At 38.3% G+C, this 23,225-nt stretch overlaps 1 pseudogene; it reads left to right on the top strand.

Annotated features, from left to right (window-relative positions):
- Positions 1 to 23,225, top strand: part of LOC132277448 (inositol-pentakisphosphate 2-kinase-like) — a 40,147-nt pseudogene that overhangs the window by 12,781 nt on the left and 4,141 nt on the right.

The following is a 23,225-nucleotide window of genomic DNA, read 5'->3' as shown; positions in this document are numbered from 1 at the left end:
TAGGTCTCACTTATAGAGTGGCAATTGCAGTTGCAATAGAACATAGCAACCAGGATGTACACCATTCATAGTAGCAGTGGTGGAAATGGGAAAACAAACTTGGAAATGACAATCAGTCAACTTGATTCTATTCTATATAATGATATGCATGGTTCTATAGTCAACTAAGTCAAGAGTTGAGCTTTCAAATAAAGTTACTTAAAAAATAACATTAATATTTAATCTAGCACTCACCCAAGACTATTTTACCTGCTGGAATATCTATAGTGAGGCACACTTGTAATTAGTGTACCCCACAAAGGTATGTTGGTTTTCCCATTATTTTTGTACTCGTGTGTGTGTGTGTGTGTGTATATATACAGAAAAGACATTGGAGTGAGAAGAGTTGAGTTTTTCTCCCTCACGCAAAATTCCCAAACAGTCAGAGCAGATATGTGTTGTGATCATATTGTCGTCGGTAGAATCATTTGGTTGCCAGCAAGAGGTTTCTTTGCTTGTCGTTGGTGTGTGGTTATCGCTGGTTGACTGCTATGTTTGTCATTGCGCCAGTGTCTTACTGAGATCGTCGTATTGTGATTGCTGTAAGTTGACTGCAGGAGTATTGTTGCTGCCATTGTATGTTTTTGTGTTGTAATCCAGGGTTTTTTAGGTATTGATAAACAGAGTAGAGAAGAAGAGGATCTTGCCCAAATACCCACCGGTTCCATCTGACCCGTCCCACTGGTTCGACCCACCTGAAGTATTATTATTATTACTATTATTATTTTCTCCCAGATCAGAATAGCTTCGTTCAAGCATTGAGTTCTTCTCTTTACAGTTTCCAATCAATCACAGCCAACTTTCGGCCGGCCACAACTAGTTTCCGGTTAGTCCAGTTCGGGCTATTACAGTTTTTGGCTTGTCCAGTTTTGGTAATGCTGTTTTTAGCCTTTTTTTTTTTTTTTTTTCGATCAGCTTTATGACAATCCAGGTCTAGCCAGTTTTGTTTTTTCGTTCAGTTTCTAGCCAAACTAGTTTCTGATAAGTTTTGTTTCTCAGGCAGTTTGTTTCTACTGCCAGTTAATTTTCGGCAACTCAGTTTTGGGCGAACTAATTTCCATCCTTTTTTTCCCCTTTTGTTTTGTTTAGTTCTCTCTCTCTCTATATATATTTTCATAGTTGGTACTTACACACACATGCCTCCACTGAGGCTTGAACCCTTGACCTCCTTTGGGAAGTAAGGACTTGATACTACTAGGCCACCGACCCGTTGGTTGTTCAGTTCTCTTCACGTCATCTAGTATGGCTACTACTAATGTGTACAAGTTCAAACCAATTCATGTTTGAATGAGGGGAAGACAAGATAAAGGTAGAAAACCATGGAGATGTACTTATTGTGGACGGACTAATCATACTATCAATCATTGTTGTGATCTTTTTGGCAAACAGTTTGTTGATGAAAAGAAGGTTTACTATTAAGGAGGATGTTCACATTTCACATGCCAAATCAGATGCCCAATCGACTGCTGATATGATTGCTATCCCATGCACTAAGTATGCTCAGCTTCTATTACAACAAGAAGAGTCATCATCATCTTCCATGGCTTCCTCTGCTCAATCATATTGTCTTCCACTCATAGTACCTGGATTCAGGAGCATCAGACCACATGACTGGTTGCTTTCATATTTAATCTGACATTCACTCTGTCAGCCCTGCTCAACATGTCACTCTTGTTAATGGCTCGATATCTAAAGTTTTAGGTTTAGGAACTACTCTACTTAATTCTTGTGTCTTTATCATCTGTTTTACATGTTCCTCAATTTCCCTTTAACTTGATGTCTATTAGTAATCTTACTAAATCCCTCCATTGTTCCGTTACGTTATATCCCACTTATTGTGTTTTTCAGGATCTAAAGACATGGTATGGGGCATGAAGCCGGTGCTTTAGACTATTTTGATTTTGAGCCTCATCTCACGGTTTGTCATTCTTCTCTATCTCTGTTTCAGTGGCACTATCGTCTTGGCCGCCCGTCACTTGCAGTGTTGTAGCTTTTAGTCATTTGTCGTCTTTATCATGTGAAGTTTGTCAACTTAGCAAGCATCATCGCGTGTCCTTTACCTCCGTTTTGATGACATGTGTTAAGTCATTTTCAGTTGATTCATTCAGATGTATAGGGTCCAAATAAAGCATACTTCCATTAATGAATTTCACTATTTTGTGACATTTGTGGATGATCATTTTCGTATGACTTGGTTGTTCTTAATGAAAGATTGATTTGAGTCATTTTCAATCTTTCGAACACTTCGTAAGGAAGTGAAAACCCAATTTGGATGTTCACTTCGTGTCTTGCGCTTTGATAATGCCAAAGAATATTTCTCAGTTCCTTTCGATTTGTATCTTGTGATAAAGGCATTATTCATAAAACATCTTGTGTTTCCACCCCACAACAACATGATGTGGCTGAACGTAAAAATCGTCATCCATTGGAAGTGACCCGTGCTCTCTTATTCCATATGCGTGGCCCAAAACTTTTTTGGAGTTTTGTTGTACTTACTGCATGTTATCTCATTAACTGTATGCCATATTCTGTGTTGAATGGGAAATCCCCTTACTCTGTTTTGTTTCCTGTTACTTCCTTATTTTCTCTTACTCCTCGAGTCTTTGGGTGTGTATGCTGTGTCCACAATCTCAGCTTTGATAAACTTAATCCCTGTGCCATTGAGTGTGTCTTTCTCGGTTATTCTCGTTTACAGAAGGGTTACCGTTTATTAGTGTAAATGTCTCTTTTTATTAGTCTATTCCATATTTTTTCAATGAAAGTCCTCTTCTTGATATTACTCATGAGACATCTTCACATTCTGTTCCACTTGCGCTCCCATTGTTATCCAACCACTCTAGTCAACCGCAGCCCATTGTTCCATTACCGGTTTATACTCAGAGACCGAAGCCATCTGCTTCCCCATCAGCCTTCTTTAGAGTCTTTGGATCCGACACTATCTGTTGCGTCTGACTATTTGTTTATTGCCCTTCGTAAAGGTACTCGGTCTTGTGCCACTAAACATCCTATTACCAATTATGTCTCATACAATTCGTTGTCACCCTCTTTCTCATGTTTCTTGTCCCAGTTGTCTACCACTCTTGTTCTTAAGACTCTGTAGGATACTCTTTCTGATTCAACCCGGAGAAAAGCAATGGAAGATGAAATGGATGCCCTTCATTGTAATAGAACGTGAGATCTTGTTCCCTTGCCTTCAGGTACCAAACTTGTTGGTTATAAATGGGTTTACACTGTTAATACCTTCCTGATGATTCTATTGAACGTTTAAAGGCTTGGCTTGTTGCAAAGGGGTACACAAACTTATGGTGTTGATTATGATGAGACCTCACCTGTTGCCAAGATTTCAGCTATTCGAGTTCTCATTTCTATTGCTGCTAATTGTAACTTGCCCTTGTTTCAGTTGGATGTTAAGAATGCGTTCTTGCACGACGACTGATAAGCGCCGAATACTGTATATTCAAGCGCCCTAAATTGCATTAGTTAAGTCCGTTGTTTGTTTAATTAAGTAGATTATCTTCATTTGTGTGTATGTATATATTTTCAGGTCCATTTGCCAAAAAAGGAGCAAAATCAAGGCTTTGTGGAGTTTTGGCCATCAAAAGGCACAAGGCTGAATTTCTGGCAGCAGTGGATCCTGAACTTTGCTCGCCATTTTGACCTTGAAAACTTGGGAACTGGACTTCCCTCATAACATGAAAGATTTAGAGCTCTGAATCAGCTTTCCAAATCTTCAAACGGTTTGTCATTTAGAGCTTAGAGCAGAGAGTTATGGCCTTGTTACCAGAGGTGCGCAGAACTGCCTGGCAGCAATGCAATTCTGCCTTGATCTTCATTTTCGACCAACCATCCTTGAGAATTGGATCTCCACCAAAACATGAAGTATTTAAAGCTCTGAATTAGCTCTCCAAATCTTCAAACAGTTTGTCATTTGGAGTTCGGAGCGCAAAGTTATGGCCATTTCATCAAAGTAGGTCCGGGCGGAGCAAGGCAAGAATGGAGCATTCTGCTCCAATTTCGAGTGCTCGAGCCCTTATTTCGAGTGCTCGAAATTAGGGCAGAATTGCACTCGGGAATGGCCCATTTTCAGCCACTTGCATCTTGGGTTCCTCAATTCTAATTTCCCTCTTTAATGGTTGGTTGGAGATGTTGGTTGGTGGGGGTTTTTAGAGCCTTATCTATACAAGAGAAGGGAAGCAAGGCCACACATATCATTAAGCAAGTTTTGATCAGATTTTGGGGAGGGAAGAGAGCAAGGAGATAGAGTTCTTCAAGCTTGAAGAAGGGAGCACGAAAATGGAGGAGGTCTTCAAGCTTCTTCCTTCTTCCATTGCTCCTATGGGTAACTAAACCTCCATCTAGGGAGGTGATGAAGCTCTACCTTGTAAGCATGTCTAGTTTTTGATTTATTTTGGGGAATGAAATGTATATTTGGCTAGTTCCATGGTCTAGAGCATGTTACAAATTGTAATGAAGATTTTGAATGTTTGAATGACTATGTTGATTTACATACTCTTGTCTTAGATTATTTAATCTCATAGTTGTATGGCTTATAGTTTCATAGTGACAATGGAACTAAGATTATGGAACGGTTTTAATGGCATGGTTTTGAGTAGCTTGTTAATCCATAGCTTAAGAATTTCTTTTGATGAGTTAATCTTGTGACTTGATATCATGTGCTTCCACCAATTGATTAATTGTTTGACAATCTCTAGCTTAGTGAGCATGTCTAGGGTTGCATCTTAGTTTAGGTAACTCAACCATGTGAAGCTTTGATAGGTTGTTCTTACTCTTTAATTAATTGAATTTCTTGAAGATATTATAGTAGTCATGTATTATTATATATCAAGGTCATTTCTACATTAATTCCCCAAATTAATCATATAATTAGCTTGTGTAGAGGTTTGGAGTGGACTCACTTCCCTAGACATCCTTCTCTAAATCTTCTCTTTTAATCTCCTTCAATTTATTGTTTTATGCATTCTGAATTTGTAGTTTAGTGACAACCAAAACAAACCCTCTATACCCCTTATCACTCTAAAATGACTCTAGACACTTAGGTTGCCATAGATTAGCGCAGTCCCAGTGGTTCGACTTACCCGATCAATAGCCCTATTTTACAATGATTCGTGCTATTGCGAAGGTTGATGTTTAATTGACCAACCGATCAACGACTTAGCTGAAGAAGTTTTCATGGAGCAACCACCTGGGTTTATTGCTCAGAGGAAGTATTGATATAGTGTTTTGTCGCTTAAAAAAGGCTCTTTATGGTTTGAAACAAGCACCAAGAGCTTGGTTTAGAAAATTTTTTGAGGGCAGCATTAAAATTTGGTCTTCGTAGATGCTAAACAAATCATTCAGTATTTCATCAACATACTGGAACATGTTTCATTTTTATGTGGATGACATTATTATAACAGGTGATAACTCTATGGGCATTGCTAGGGTGCAGGAGTTTCTACAACATCAGTTTCATACCAAAGACTTAGGTAAACTCAAATATATTTTGGGAATTGAAGTTGCTAGATCAAACGAAGGTACAAGTATGTCGCAAAGATAGTATGTGCTCGACTTATTAGAAGAAACATGTCTATTGGGTAGCCGTCCAATTGATGTTCCTATGGATCTAAACACAAAACTCATAGCTAATGATGGTGATTTATTTGACGACCCGGGAAAATATTCATTGATTGATTGGTCGGAAAACTTACTTATCTCACTATTACTCGTCCTGAGATCTCGTATGTTGTTAGTGTGGTCAATCAGTTCATGGGAGCTCCTAGGGTGCCGAATTGGAATGTTGTTATTGTTGGTATTTGTGTGTCTTGGCATAACAAATTCTATTTGAATTGTAAAAACATATGTTCCTTGCATTATCTGAAATTATATTTATGCTTTATAAAATTGGTGAATGCAAATGTATTATGGTTCAATTAATTACGAAATTGAACATACATATCCACTTGATTGCAAGAGTTATTTATATGTATGTGATGGCGGTCAATACATGAGTATAAATAACAATCATAATTAGTTCGTAGCCGGTAATTAAGGATGTACTCTTAATTACCTAAGATATGAACCGGATTTGTGATAGGTTGAGATATATTGCAAGAGCCATTCTATGCAATTTTTCCCCATCACTGTCATGGCATTTGACTCTCAAACATGAGAGAAGTATAGGCTCTTTTATTAATTAATAATTACTTTGATTTATTCGGCGGAATCTTCGGGATCCTTTGACCGACACTTTGGGTAATTATCTAATTAATAGTTAGGGTGTTATATTCTCTATATTTGCATCGGTGCTACTTGTATTTATTTTGTATTGATTATGATTGATCACAAAGTAAATTCGAAAGCCTTTGTGTTTTAGACAAAATGTTTTTATGTATTTATTTAGTAAATTATTTTTTTTGTCAAACAAATGTTTTATTGTGATCAAGCTGGAAAATAATCAAGAAACCAAAATAAATATATTAATTATGTGGTCGGATTGATGGCTTTATTATCTGATAGCTAATTATGCATAGAGGGGTCAAAGTGCAACATTGACTTAGTGGTTATTTACTATTTGATTGGAGGTCAGTTCATTTCTTTTAGTGGAGTAGAAATTAATTTATGAATTAATTGAATTGGGTGCATGGTGGTTGAACCAGGTCAATTATTAATTCATTGGAGTCAAGAAAATAGTAAGCCCAAATGATTCTCACCTATAACCCAACTTGATATTGGAGGTCCATGAGATTGGAGTTATCACTTTTATTTGTAGAGACTGAGAATTGTTATTTCCAACCCATGTGACTATATATATACATGGTGGTCATGTATTGTTAGTAAGCCTTGAAGCACTATTTGTGCGTGAAGAATATACTTTCTCTACAAAATTAGGGTTTAATGTTCTCATCGCTAAGAAGCTCCCACAAGCTTAGCTACTAAGGTCTTTCATGGAGGCATATGGGTGGATCATAAAGGCAATATCATCATCTTCAAGATGGAGGTCTAAGGAAGAAGGATCAAGCTCAATGGATCTTTAGTAAGTGAGAATATTCAATTTAGAGGAGAGATTTGAGGCTTACTCATGCCTTTGATGTGAGTATTATAACTCTATGTATGTTGAACATCATCTTCTTCTTGCATGAAACTTGTCTCTACATATGAATCAAGATCCATATGTGAAAAGTGCTTAAAAAGATTTTGAAAAACTTCATTTTCCTCACAGTTATTCGAATTATCCATTATCTCAACCGAGCTCTAGGTCTAGGGTGGTTGTGACCGTTGTGTAAATCCAATTGGTACCTTAAGGTGGAAGCTAGGAAGCACGGCCATGCCTAAAAGGGCAAAGAATCCGTGTCGGACACCGACGCGCCGAACACACCTCGACACATGTCGGACACGCCAAAAAACGTGTCCGAATATTTTATATTTTCTGGAATATCCGGACACGCCTTGGACTCGCGTCCGACTCGTATCCATTACGTGTCCAACACGTGTCCCATTCTTGGGAATTTTAAGAAAGTTTTAGAAACAATGGTGAGTTGAAGTATAAATATTAGGAGTTGTTTAATTACTTTCAGCAATATGATGTTAATTACATAATTACTTAAAAGTTGTCGTTTTATAAAACAATTAGATATTTATCCTTATATTTTAGTTCAAGGTTCAAACTCTTGCACGACCATCTTTGACTCTCTTGTTCTCCCACCAACCAAGCTTCACTACCGGTGGATGGTCTCTCTATCTCGCTATTCTCTTTTCTCTCTTCTTCTTCGTCCTCTTTTCTTTCTTCTTCTTCACAAATCCTAGATACTTCTCTTTTTTTTTTTTTTTTTCATAATAAATTTCTTTTTGCATTTCTTTTTCCTTTTTCCTCTATTCCCCATGAACGTTTTTCTATTCTATGGATTCTTACCTTTATTTTTAACTAAGGCCTAATTCTTATTCTAACGAAACCCTAATCCACTTTGTTTCTTTGTTATTTATTTATTTATTTTCCTCTTTCTTAATCCTCTTTCTATCATTCTTTCTTTTTCCCAGCAAAACACAATTTTTTTTTCATTATGAGGTTGTAACAACTAATATTACTCTTAATTTCTTAAAATACAACATCATATATATAAAATATATATTTATTATTTGTTGTGTCCCCACTGTATCCGTGTCCAAATTTTTCTGGATTTGCCGTGTCGCCATATCCGTGTCGTGTCGTATCCGTGTAACGTGTCCATTTCCGTGCTTCTTAGGGTGGAAGGTTTTACAGATGCTGATTGATCTAGTTCGCCCTAAGATAAAAGATCCACTATAGGATACTGCACCTTCTTCGGAGGTAATCTAGTTACATGGAAGAGTATAAAGCAAAAACTTGTAGCACTGTCTGGTGCTGAAGTTGAATACAAGGCGATGGCTCATACATCTAGTGAGCTAACATGGCTACAACATTTCCTCGAAGAACTTGGCCTGGGAGTTCAAATTCTTATTCCGCTTTTTTGTGATAATCGAGTAGCTATTCATATTACCTCTAATCCAGTGTTCTACGAAAGGACTAAGCATATTGAAGTTGATTGTCACTTCATTCGTGACAAATTATTGAGTGGGACATTTCTACTTCATTTGTGAAGTTTGAAGATCAATTGTGGCTGATTTGTTCACTAAGGCTATCGATCATAATCGGTTGAAGGCTATTTGTTCTAAGTTTGGACTATATGATATATATTCTCCAGTTTGAGAGGGAGTGTTTGAATAACTATATTAGGTTATTCTTGTAATTACTTTACCCCACAAGGTATTTTGGTTTTTCCATTATTTTTGTACTCTTATGTATGTGTATATATATTTATGTATAGAAAAGATATTGGAGTGAGAAGAGTTTTGAGTTTTTCTCCCTCACGCAAAATTCCCAAACAATATCTTCATCTTCTTTTCTTTTCTTTGAACCTTGATTTCAACATAACCCAATTCTTTGATCTTCAATTTCTTAAAGGTTTGGGTTGATGCCTACATTTTTTACTTCAATGTCTTTTTGAGTTCCAAGATTTCATCTTTAAGCTTGGCCATAATCTTCAGTTCTTGATTTAAATAAAGATCCTGTTGAAATAAACTCAAGAGCAATATTAAATACCTACAACAATTGGTTTGGTATCATCAAAATTACCCAAATACCCTTAGGTTGAAAACCAGAGATTAACAAAGGTGTTTGGGCTCGACTCGCCAAGATGAGAGAGGTGTTTTGAGCTTGGCTCGTGTTCGAGTGAGCTTGGAGTAGCTATGTTTGAACTCGGGTTGGCAGTATTCTCGCAAGCCCGGGCTCATCTCAAAGCTTGTTTGTACAGAATATAAACATATAAATATATGTATCAAAGATGCAAACAAATTTATACATATAAAACTAGAAACTTATAAATATAAACCTAGAGGAAATCACTGGTGATCGTCATTCAATGTCTCCTGGACCTCTATCGTAATGCCACAGTGGAGTTGCAGATGAGATTTCGTTCTTCAATTGTCCTTGGATCTCCATTGTGATGCCACTGTGGCGACAAGCCATAGATTTCTATTCGATCATGAAGGGGAAAACTGCAGAGAGAAAAAGAGGCATGAGTTTGCTGCAAAGGACCAAAGGTGATGGCCGAAAGAGAAGAGGCAATGAGTTCGCTAAACAATAGGGAACAGCGGGTGGAGAGAGGTTTTTCCAGTTAGGGTTTATAAATATAATGTCTCCTGGACCTCTATCGTAATGCCACAGTGGAGTTGCAGATGAGATCTCGTTCTTCAGTTGTCCTTGGATCTCCATTGTGATGCTGCTGTGGCGACAAGCCATAGATTTCTATTCGATCATGAAGGGGAGAACTGCAGAGAGAAAAAGAGGCATGAGTTTGCTGCAAAGGTGATGGCTGAAAGAGAAGAGGCAATGAGTTCGCTGAACGATAGTAATCTTGAAAATAATATGAATACTATCATGACAAAGTAGTGAAATAATGGTATATATGATATAAAAATGGTATATATGATAAAAAAAATTATTACAATAATGACATAATTTCATTTCTAATTTATTTCAGAGCAACTCTTATTATAGAAAATATAAATGAATTAAAGTTTTATAATACTATTACTGAATAGATGTATAATAATAAAAATTTATATTATTACATAGTCGTGTTCACGCCGTAGCCGTGTCCTACTTTTTTAAAATTTGACTTGTCAATGTATCAATGTCGTATCGTGTCTGTGTCCCATGTCTGTGTCCGTGCTACATAGTTGTTCACAAAACATAATGAGCTGAGTTCAACACTGTTTGTGCTCGGCTTGTTTATCAAACAAGCTTATAAAATGAGCTTAAGCCAAGCTTTTAACAAACTGAGCCTGAGTTGTTTGCGGATAACAACTTCATATGCAGCCCTAGTCTTCTCTATATGGGACTGCTCTAAGAAGCGTGAGAAACTCAAAGATAAAGCACCTTTTGAGCATCATCGGAGTCATTTAGGGTTTGTTTGGTTAGGATGAAGTGGATAAAAAGGAAAAGAAACAGAAAATATTTAAATTTGTTATGAGTTTGGTTAGAGTGAAAGAGAAAATTCTTTCATTAAAATTATTGCAACTGCATAATTTTCCTCAAAATGCTTCTCGCATCAAATGCAGGGAAATTTTACTTTCAAGCAAAATTGGTGCCTTCATATCTTAGTTTCTTGTTATGCCCATGTCACCCCCCTCCACTTTCTCCCCAGACTTGACGAATAGGTGAGTTTCCTTGTTTTGTAAATAGCTTATATGATCATGTAATACTAATTTAATTGTTTATATTTTTATATGTGCATACAAAATTAATTTTTTTTTTCCTTCCATAATTAATAATGATTGAGAGTGATATATACATACATGCTTATATATATCTATATATAAATCTAAGTATTTATGAGCAGAGTGTTGGGTGAAAAACTAGGGTTAGTGTTCGTTGATTTCTTCTCTATGTATACAAGTTTTGAAATTACAATTTAATTCATACTTGTACTTTTTTAAACATAGACTTCTCTCAACTTTAGGACTCTAAGTATATTAGATGTACCAAAATATTTTAGTTCTAAGTATTTTATTTCGTTTAGACTTAACTTTTTCTTTTCTTTTTTCTTTGACAAAAAATATATATATTAACTTCAACATTTTATCCTCAAGATTTTTCCGAGCAAAATTTATTATTATTATATATGTATATTAACCGCAACTATTAAACATTAGAAGACAAATAATATAATGTTCATTGTTTCATTCTTGAACTTGAAATTTCAATTTTGTTCAAAATTCAGGAGATAGGATAGTGTCAAAAGAGCACAAAGTAATCTGGGTAGTTTTGGTGATTACAATCACTTTCTTTTCACTTTCATGCTTTCCAAACTCACAAAGCAATATTTTCTCGCAACTTTCTTGAAAAAATTTATTTCTAACTAAATGCATGATGGAAACTTGATTTTCTTTTCCTTCCCTTCACTTTCTTTCACTTTCACTTTCACTTTCTATCAAACATTTCTGTCTAACCAAACGGACCCTTGTGAAAAGATGGTAGAAGATTTTGGTTAAGGTTGAAAAGACAATAACTTATGGAAAATTTGAAGATATGGGCTTATATAGGATAGAGTACCCTTATTGAGTTGTTGAAAAAGTCTTGCGTGATTCTCATGGTGTGACTTAGTTAGTCATTGATTGTTATATGATATGAGTTAGGAAGAAGCAAGGCTATGGATTTTATGGGGAAATTTATGCACACGATCGTCGATTTGTGTTTTTTTTTTTTTGAAATGTTCAGTAACAAATATAGAAAGTAATTAGTTTTACCATAAACCAAGGGATTTTTGTCATGTAATATTATGATTGAAAACTAGTTCATATTCTTAAACAATCTGTTTAAGAGTTGTATCATAATATATTATTACTTTCTTTGCTTCAGGTAATCGTGAAGGAGAATTCTGCATGTCACTTGGGATAAAGGTGCTTCACCTTAACTGATGTGTTTGTTTCATTTTTTCTCTTCAGAGTGTTGTTAATGTTTGTTCTTCTAGGAATAATTAATGTATAACTATAATTATGTTACTTCTTTCTTTCATTCCCATTCTCATTGTTGTTTCCATAAAGCACAGCCCAAATGTGGATTTCTTCCAATTTCAAGATTCATAGCAGAAGGAAATGCAGTTAAAAGCAATATATCACGATTTAAAATGCATCCAGAAAGAGGTAATGTTCTCCTACCCTCTAATATTTCTGCTTATGGCAAAGCCACACACACACATATATATATGTATGTATGTGTATTTGTATGTATTTTAGGGAATTGGGGGTTGGTTTGATAAAGAGGTAGGTTGTATATAAGATTTCTGATTGGGCCTCATCGTGCTGGAAGGTGGAGGGTGGGGTTGAGGTTTTTGCGTTGCCGGACTCCTTGGTCTTGTTCTGCGTTCCATATTGACAGGCAACAGAGAGGATTTTGGAGTATGGACAAAGGGAGTTGGGAGATGCCTTTCTCATGCTTGACAACTAGGGGTACAGAGCAGGATGTACTTGTGTGTTGAAGGAGGAGGGTTTCTGCCGGATCTTAGTCTACGGCCTTCCCTTGCATCTTTGGTGAGATTCTCTGGCAGAAGCTATTGGTGAGAAGTGTGGGGGTTTCGTTGGGATAGAGAAGGATGAGAAGATCGATCCAGACAAGTTTGTTGTTGTGGTCAAAGATGGTGGATTTGTCCCAGATTTTGTGATTGTGGAGGATGAATGGATTGCTTTCAGAGTTTCGCTTTCTGTAATAGCTCCTCCGACAATGGAGGCAACGTTGGGTCTGGTTTTCGTGGGCCTTTATTTAAAATGAGAGGATACGACAACTACAACAGAAATGGGTCTCCACCAACTACTCATTTATCGGGCCTTTCCTCCAAGGGCCCTAAGGCTGGGCCTAACACTCGCGGGCTACGTCTAAAGGAGACTGGTGATATGAATATCTGCTCTGGGCTGGATTGGACTAACACGAACAGATTTGGGCCACTTTAGGTTTCTAAAGAAGCTTTTGATTGTTTTGATAGGTTGGGTCAAACAGGGGGTGAGCCCAGGCTAGGCCCATTTAAAAAGGACTCCAACTCAAGACAGGTTCAAAAGATACACGAACCGTCTGCAGCTAATCTGAATTCTGATGTTCTTCGTCGTCACCCCCGACCCAGTCATCGTAAATGGTCGCGAGCAGCTAAACAAAAATGGTGTGCAAAAGAGGTTGTTGTTGATGGTTCCATTGTGGGTAGGTCTTCTTTCTCTCACTCTGCTTCATCTTTTTCTTGTGGGGGCCGTCTTCTACAATTGCAAATCAGAGTAGAAGGGAGGAGGGTCCGTCTCCCATTTTCCGACCTGCTGGGAGGACTGAACCAAGCTCACCAACTATTAGAGAAGATGTGTGTAATGAGAAGACCGATGTTTGTGTTGGTAGGGGACATTTGCATCACCCTTAATGATAAGTCGGCAGTGGTGTTGTTGCCAGAACTGAGAAACACAGATTGCAGGTAGGCGAGAAGGTGTGTATTGGCCCGGACTCTCAGGTTGACAATCTGGTGGGGGGTAGGAGCAGTTCCATTGATTGGTTGTCTTGTGATGATTCTGAGCAAGGGTTGGGATGGGATGAAGGCAGTGTGAGGTCGGAGCAGCGGGAATGGCCTTTTGACGCCTTAACATGGGATGGGGCAGATTCTTCTGATTTGGGTTTTGTTGAGCCGCTGGCTATGATGCCTTCGGAAGGGACTTGGGGTGGTGGGGGGTTTGTTAATTGTTAAACAGTGCTTCAGTGATCAAGGGAAGGAATGGGTCATGGATAATATTGGGCTGAGAAATGAGTTATTGGGCCTCTTTTGAAGGAAAGGAGGAACACGCTTTGATGATCCTTAAGGAGACGATGGAGGGGAGGGGTGTGGGGTTGAAGAAGGAAACAAATAGGGGTAGGAGAAGTTCTAGAAAGAGTTCTTCTACTTGGAGAGGGGAGAGGGAGGTATGGATCTCATTTGCTATGTCAATTATAAGGGAAAGGAGGGGGTGGTGAGGGAGAGGGGTAGAGGAAGGAGTAAAGGGGAGGGGAGCACCATTGTTTTCTTATGAAGTTTAGAATCATTTCGTGGAATGTATGTGGTTTTAATGACCCGGATAAGAGGAAGGTGGTGAAGGTGGCAGTGAGGAAGTGGGGGGCACATGTGGTTTGTTTGCAGGAGACAAAGATTGCTTTGTTATCGGATAAGGTAGTGATAAGCCTTTGGGGCGGGAGATTTGTTGAGTGGGAAGCTTTGGAGGCTGTTGGGACTTCAGGGGGTATCCTTGTCATGTGGGATAAGAAATGGGTGTCAAGGGTGGATGGATGTTTGGAGGGGAAGATTCTCTATTTCCTGTGCTTTTGTTATGGAGGAGGATGGTTTTAGGTGGGCTTTTCTCTGGTGTGTATGGCCCCTGGTGGAGGATAGGGAGAGACACGTTCTGTGGCACGAGCTCGGTGTTGTGAGGGGTCTGTGGGCCCTTCCATTGTGTGTTAGTGGGGACTTTAACGTGATGAGATCCCCGTCAGAGAGATCTTCAGGAGGAAGGTGGTCTTCAGCTATGGAGTAGTTTTCAGACTTTATTGACGACCATCACCTTATTGATTTGCCAATGGAGGGTGTATGTTTCACTTAGGCTAGTGGCAGGGAGGATGGTACACTTTCTTGGCTGGATAGATTCTTGGTTTCTGGGGATTGGGAGGAGCGGTTTCCGGATGTGGTACAGGTAGCTTTAGCCAGATCGGCATCAAATCATATTCCGTTGGTTTTGGATTGTGGAGGGATGAGTTCCCGGCGCACTCCTTTTGGTTTTGAGAACACGTGGCTTAGGGTAGAGGACTAGCAGGGGAAAGTCCGTTCTTAGTGAGAGGAGGCTTCAGTGGTCGGCACTTCGAGCTTTATTTTGGCCGGAAAGCTTTGGTTCTTGAAGGCTGAGATTAAAAGGTGGATAAGGAGGTGTTTGAGAATCTGGAGTGGAGAAAGAATAGGGCCTTGCAGAGATCGATAGGTTGGAAGGTTTGGGTGGTATTGTCGAGGCTCAGAGGAGGTGGAGGGTGGAGTGTCAAGCAGAGTTTGCGGAGATTGCTACTTTGGAGGAGGTATTGTGGCGTCAGAAGTCACAAGTGTTATGGCTCCAAGAGGGTGACCGCAATACAAAATTCTTTCATAGGTTGGCTAATGCTCACAGGAGGGGTAATCATATTGGGTGGATTTGTGTTGATGGTGTGGATCAATGTAAGGAGGAGGAGGTGTGCATAGGGATTGTCTCGTACTATCAGAGACTGTACACTACATTGAGACATACAATTGGAGACCTAGACTTGGTGGCTTGCTTTTTGACTCAAATTTCAAATATGGATAGGGAGGGTCTAGTGGTTCCTTTCTCCGAAGAGGAAGTTTTGAAGGCGCTGAAGAGTTGTAATGGTGACATGTCCTTGGGTCCGGATGGTTTCACTATGAGGTTCCTGTTGGAAAGTTGGGAGGTGGTCAGGGTGATGTGATGGGGACATTCCAGGAGGTTTATTCTTTTGGGCGGTTCGAGAAATCTTTGAATACTACTTTTATTGCTCTCATTCCCAAGAAGGGTGGAGCTGCTGATGTGAAGGATTTTAGACCTATTAGCTTGGTGGGGTGTTTGTACAAGCTGATAGCTAAAGTCCTTGCCTCGAGGTTGAGGGATGTTTTTGATGGAGTTATTTCGGAATCTCAAAATGCTTTCATTGGGGGTCGGCAGATCTTGAATTCAACCTTCATTGCTAGTGTGTGTGTGGATTGTAGGTTGAGTAGTGGTGTTCCGGGAGTTCTTTGTAAGCTTAATATTGAGAAAGCTTACGACCATGTTAGTTGGAGTTTTCTGCTTTATGTGATGGAGAGGCTAGGTTTTGGGGTGAAATGGAGGAGGTGGATCGAGTTTTGCATTTCGTTAGTGAGATTCCTCGGTGTTGGTGAATGGGGCTCCGTCTGGCTTCTTTGACAATTCTCGGGGTTTGAGACAAGGGGACCCTTTTTCTCCTTTTTTTTGCTCATTATTGTTATGTTGGCTTTTAGCAGATTGATGAGGAGGGCAGTGGATTTGGGATTCATTAGGGGCTTCAAGGTGGGTAGAGACTCACATCATCAGATAAAGGTTTCCCATTTGTTATTTGCAGTTGATACATTTGTCTTCTGTGATGCAGATGTGTCCCAGATGAGATATTTGAGATGTGTTTTAGTTTGCTTTCAGGCTGTATTGGGTCTAAAAGTGAACGTAGGGAAGAGTTTGTTAGTCCTTGTGGGGGAGGTGCATAACATTGCTGAGCTTGCAACAGTGCTTGGGTGTGGGATCTCCTCTTTCCCCATTTCTTATTTAGGCTTGCCTTTGGGTTCACCGTCGAGAAGGGTAGGGGGATGGGACCCTGTGGTTGAGAGGTTTGAGAAGAGACTTGATGGGTGGAAGAAGCAGTATCTTTCGAAGGGCGGGAAGGTCACCCTTATGAAGAGCACATCGGCGAGTCTTCCCACTTACTTTCTCTCTCTTTTTTAGATCCCAGCCACCGTGGCTAAAAGGATTGAAAGGATTCAACTGAACTTCCTTTGGGGTGGGTGGGGAATGAGTTTAAGTACCATCTTGTTCGTTGGGAGTAAGTGTGCAGGCCTATCCAGTTGGGTGGTTTGGGTATTAGGAGGGTGATTCCTTTTAATAAGGCTCTCCTAGGGAAGTGGCTTTGGAGATTTGGAGGGGAGCAACATCGATTATGGAAGAGGGTCATCTCTTGCTACTTTGTGGAGGAGAGAGTTGGGTGGTGCTCCTATGTGGTTACATCACCTGGTGGTTTGGAAATTCATTCGGAAGGGCTAGGATGAGTTTTCGAAACTCATCAGATTCGAAGTTCAAGATGGTAGGGACACTCGATTTTGGGAGGACATTTGGTGTGGGGAGCATCCATTAGCTTGTTTGTTCCCTAGGCTCTTTAGGATTGATGTGGATAAACATGCTTGGGTAGTTGACTGTTATCGGCTTGATAAGGAAAGATTACTTGGGATGTGCGTTTTCAATGACATTTTCATGATTGGGAATTTGACGATGTTTATGACTTTTTTGATCTCCTGTATAGAAAGACGCTGGATGGTGGTGGCCCAGATTCCCTCTATTGGGTGCCATCTATTCAGGGGGAGATTTGAGGTTCGGTCCTTTTTCTGTTGCCTCTCGGGTTTCTGAGGGACTGATTTCCCTTTGGAAAACGGTGTGGCGTTTGAAGGTTCCCTTCAAAGTGGTTTTTTTGTTTGGACTGCAGCTTGGGGCAAAATTTTTGACACTTGATAACCTCAGAAGGAGAAGGCAGGTTACAGTTAATTGGTGTTGCATGTGCAAGAAGGACAGTGAGTCAGTGGATCACTTGTTACATTGCCGTGTGGCTCACGACTGCTGGAGTTTGATCTTTAGCTTGTTTGGAGTGTAGTGGGTTAGCCCTGGACGGCGAGAGGTTTGATTGACTCTTGGAGAGGGTGTGGGGTGGGTTCTCACGCTCGTCTTTTTTGGAGGGTAGCTCCTCTAAGTGTTTGGTGGTGCATTTAGAAGGAGCGAAATAACAGATCTTTTGTTGGGGAGGTCTCCCGTAGGAACTTTGAAATTCCGTATTATTAGCTTCATTTTTAGTTGGGGTTTGGGCATATATTGTACATCTATAGAGGAGATTGTTGATTTCTTGGCCTTTGGGCCTTAGGATCCCTCTTCTGGCTTTGGCTTCAGCCTCTGTGTTTTCTAGGGACGCGTTCCCTTTTGAGCGCTTTCTATACTACTTTACTTATCAAAAAAAAAAAAATCTTTAATGTCATATAAAAATTCAACATAATCGTTGTAAACCAAACATTCCACTTTTAGCATTAATTTTGTTGCTTAAGTTTGATTTTTGCTCAAACATGCTTCAAACTGTCTCAGGTATCAGAAATAAGCGAATATGATCCTCTGGATATGTTTTCTGGATCCAAGGACAGAGTGCATAAGGCAATTAAGGCTCTCTTTGTTACCCCTCAGAACAATTTCCGTGTATTCTTGAACGGTGCCCTCGTATTTGGGGGCTTAGGTGGTGGCATGGACAGTACTAGTTGTATGATTGGCAAAGCATTTGAAGATGTACTCAAATGTGTCATTCAGGCAGATGATGGGCTGCGTACAACAAACTTTCTGCAGGTTGTTGCTGAGGCAGTTTTTAAATCAAGCTTATTAGATCTGGTCCTTGAAGTCCAGAAACTTGATACTTTTGACATAGAAGGAGCAATTCATGCGTATTGTGACATCATCTCTCAGCCTTGTATGATATGTAAGAATTCATGTGACGACAAACTATCAGGTAGATATACCTCTTTGCACTCAATTTCTTTGGATGAAAGCTTGAAGATCGTGAGGAACTACTTGATAGCTGCCACTGCGAAGGACTTGAGTATGATGATCAGCTTTAGACCCCAGGAAGATACAGGTCAGGGATCTCCATATAGTGTTGCGTTGTTAGAGTCAACCTATCAAGGTTTTGAATACAAGGTACACTGCCCTTCTACATATTCTACAAACAGTCAATGTGTGTGGCTGGTATCAAACAAAACGGAAAGTGTTTGGGCATCACATGGAAATGAAATTACTCAGCCATATCAATTTGGAAGCCTTTTGTATTGAATTAATTTTTCATTGTCACCAAAAATCGAGCAAGATCTTTGTAATCTTACAATCCCGTACTGTTCTTAAATTTAACTGATTGGAAATAATAAAAAAAATTATAGCAGATGATTTTATGTTTGATACTAATGAACTGTTTGCATTTTGGTGGCGGTGTTTAAAATTGTTGAAATACTGAAGTTAAAATGCTCTTTCTTGTTCATATACTTGGTGATTTATCATAAAAGATAAGTTCATACACAAGGTGGCATTTATTTCCTGATGTCTTCGTAGTCTACTCTGTAGTTCATCTATATAGAAGTGCTAGAAAACACTAGAAGACTGCTATAAGTTGTTAAGTTATTAAATTAGTAGATTTCTAACTTTGAATCCGAGTTTCTTAATTGCAGTGTCTTTTCTCACTGTTATTGATATCTCTCTAATAATTTTCTAGGCATCTTTATTTGATCTGGATATGGAACCTTTGAAGAAGATGGAACACTATTATGAATTAGACCAGCAGATAGTGAGCTGCTACACTCAGAAGTTCAAAATGGAGCTTCATCCAGACACAAAAATCTGCAAGGATTGGGACTTATGGTACCATACACGGAGATCAATCAGCCACCGTGGAAAATACTTCAGACTGGAAATTCTGCTGGTAATGGACAGCAGTGTAAGGAATTCCTCTCTCCTTATTTTTTCTCCTCAAAAAAATTTCCTAGATTTGTAATACTCTTGTAAATTTTCTGCTGCTATATCATAGCCTGGGATGGCTTCAGTTTTACCTTGGACTTGTAAGCATAAGTTTCATCTCATTGTTATCTCATTTAATGCCTAGGAACTGATAAAAACACACTACCATTATCTTGGCCCATCGTGAGATTAGTGGGCATGGTTAAGTTTTGCCAATTATCAGGAGGCTGGAATAGGTGATCCAGTTTGCCATCATGAAGCTATATGAAGCCTGGTTGCTTTTCTAGCTTCAAGCTGAGAAATTATTATTATTATTATTTTCACATTAGCACAACAAATTAACTAATCAACATCTGAAGACATACTACACCATCTAATGTAATGATGATATATGAAAGAAAATCTAGAGTTCACTCAAGGATGCTTTATATGCTTTATGCATGCTCAGAGATAATTAAACATAGTTTGCATTGGTTTTTTGAATACATAAGGTCTTTATATAGTACTTGGAAGCCTATAGAGATTAGATTAAAAAGAGATTCATTTTTATTCGAAAACTAATTTTTGCAATTATTATCAGTTGACACATGATCAGCGGGCTTCGATGCATCTGTCGATCAAAGTGCCTAGTCCATGTAGCATTAGGATTTTAATTTAGGAACATTCCAAAAACATATTTATGCACTTCAAAAAGGATTTCATGCATTAAATCATGAAATTTAAGAAACACTACCAAGCCAAAATATCACAAGTACCGCCTCGTCCCAGACCGTCGCAAGGAAAACTATAACTGAAATCCTTTTTATCTGGCATTAACTTGGAACCACGTGCGTCTAAAGCACCTTTTACTAAAATCAATGTAGTTGTATGTAAACCTAGAGCAATAGCATGATGAACCAAAAAAGTCTCCGGGACCTATTGTTAAGGATAGTGAATTACTATTCTCATTAATAGCATTTAACCAACCGGGCAACCATATGCATAAATGCATGAAAAGATGAATGCTAATCGGTGATTGAATATATGGATATTTGAATATATCTTTTTACTCTTGACTGTTGCTTCAATTTCCAAATATTCCATGGGAGTAACCTACTAACTCCAATGAACTTCTAAAAATACTATCTAAAAGTTAAATAAAAATACATATTCAAACTTTTGTGATGAAATTAACCAACATATGTCTTATTTACCTAGCAAGTTGATTTTTTTCATGCAATATACAATTTTATATTTTATTTATATGGGGGTTAATGTGCTCCAAATTATTGGGGAGACCTCTTAGGAGTTTTTGTTCCAAATATTTGTCTTGTTTTATATTTTATGACTTTTAGGCTTTTTCATGGTGTATTCCTACAAATTCTTGCGCTATGAATATTATTAGATTTTATTTTCCTGATTTTGTAGGATCATACAAATGTTGATCCGATCCTAAAAACCCTCATTTCATCACGAGATCCCTATCTCAACAACCTTGCTTGCGGGACCAAACTTCATCTAAGAATACTCCCACATCTTCTAGTTGTTGATTCAAACAATGTTATAGGTAGAGAAGGGAAGAAGAAGAAGGTCGCTCCACGTATTTCTTAGCAAAGGTGGATGCTCATCAGCGCCCATCTTTACTCACAAATATTATCTGAATAGAGTCAACTCTAGAATCAGTGTCAACAGATAACACCTCAATGCATTTTGAAATTTCATAACTCAGAAATTTAATTGTCTTCCTGACTTTGTCATACCCGTCAAGTGACTTTGGCCACAGAACGTATTAATCCACAACAAAGCTCAATCACTCATAGTGACATAAAGCTTGGATGACCGGCCATGGAGATCAATTTGCTAAAAGATAAGCGGATTGCACAAGGAGCGGACTTGTGTCAAGAGGTAACTAGGTAATTTCTAGGGTTTGGGAACCTAGTTATAATATCTTTTCAAATAGCGGATTTAATCTTTCTTGATTAGGTCTCGTGATTGTTTCCTTGGAGTTTCCATGTGAAAATATGTGTTCATCTTGTGGTTGTCTGCTTCATTTTTATGCTCTTGCATGTTATTGACCAAGATGAATGGTTTAATTTATTTGCTTTCTAGTTAGATGATTTTTTAATTTATGTTATTTCTGTTTCAAATTCAAATAGTCGTTAAAAGCAGTGGCAAATAAAACCCATTCACCCCCCTCCAGGATCATGGCCTTGTGCGTACTCTAATTTGAGCCTAGGATTTTGGTCCTAATCTGTCACAACTTATACATGAAAACTTCTAATACAAATATCAATGTTTTTGAAGCAAAATTTACCCTCTTCTCCATTATGTGTCATAATAAAATAACCAATTGCAAGGAAAAATGGAGGAGGAAAAGGAAATAATTTCAGACTTATCCTGGGCAAAACAAGGAATCAAATAACTTGATTATTGTAGTTGACAAATGACAATTGTTGCTGACTTGTTTAAAGTAGGTTAAAAGAATTATTGTAAAGTCAAAATGAGAAGAAAAAATTAACATAATAATAAGTAGGTCTTGATTTTTTGTTTTATGTACTGTTTGGTTCTCTGATCCTCTCTTATCAGAAGACGAGAAGGGTATTATAAAGTTTTACAGTAAGATCGGAATTGGAAGTCAACTTGATTCGATATTCCCTTTGGCTGTGAAAGCTTGAGTCGTGATTCCTGACCTGACTGTTAGAGGCGTAGTTATCAGAACCTACTGCTGTCAACCCATTTTGATTGCTGGATCATGGATCAACTTGTTTGACTGACTTAATTGGATTGACCCGTCTGATTCAGATATATCTTAATTAACAAATGATTAACTGTGACCATCTCTGAAATAACTCGATTTCCTTTTTCCCATGCTTTATATTAGATTTATGTATATAACATTAGTATTGACACGCATATGACATATTGCTCAAAATAAGATATGCCACACAATTAAATGTGCTTATGTAATTTTTACCTTGGTGCATGTAGTCATAGGTGCGTAATAATTGGAGACAAGGAATAAGAGACACATCAGACTTTACCTCCACTGCTAGGAAAGTGATATATCAACTACTTCAGTACTTCTCCATCCCAAGCCCACATGCAATTATTTATTTATACAGCTGGAATTTGAACCTTGGTGAGTAAAAGTGATATGTGGTACTGAATAACAAGTAGATTGATTTATATTTTGTTGACAAAATCTAGTTCTTAAGCCAACATCCAGTGACACAACTAGTGTTTAAACCTTGGTATTTAGAAACTATACTTATCATATACTTGGTATGTTGTAAATGTGCTTGTATCAGTCGTATATTCTGTTGAATGAAGCTTCCGTCGTTCCATCAAGTCCCCTCCTTCATTGAATTTATGCCGTTGTATTCTATACATTCATGTTGAGTTGGACTTTCTAACTTGTAGAGGGTGGTATAGTGTGCTAAATCAAATTAGAGATTAATGTTGGGGTACTAAATTTTAGACGCCCTTCAGTTTGAAGCATCTTTGATGTGCGAGAGTCCCAGAACATTTGTGAACTAAATGATTCTTATTCGATTCTTATTCTTTTTAAAATTAACTTATTGTTGCTCTTAGCATGTATACGAGATAAATGGTATTTAGACAAGTATGTTTGAATGTGTAAATCTTCTTTTGAAGCTCAGAATGTTTATTTATCTGATCAAAGCTGTAAGTTAATGCATTGTGAGACAGTATATGTGTTTGTATATATGTAGTCTAAGCATGAAGATTCTCCATTTCTTAAAACATTTAAAAAGAACATGGTAGGATCGAGGAAATTCGTCACTTTTGAGTCATGGCGCAAATTTAGAGAACTGTTGCTGTCAACG

This window comes from Cornus florida, unplaced genomic scaffold (genome assembly GCF_030987335.1).
Source record: "Cornus florida cultivar Cherokee Brave unplaced genomic scaffold, ASM3098733v1 CherokeeBrave_3.0.0_Hap2_Chr10, whole genome shotgun sequence".
Classification (NCBI taxonomy): domain Eukaryota; kingdom Viridiplantae; phylum Streptophyta; class Magnoliopsida; order Cornales; family Cornaceae; genus Cornus; species Cornus florida.
The sequence above is the reverse complement of the archived record's forward strand: the minus strand, read 5'-3'. Positions and strand labels throughout refer to the sequence as shown.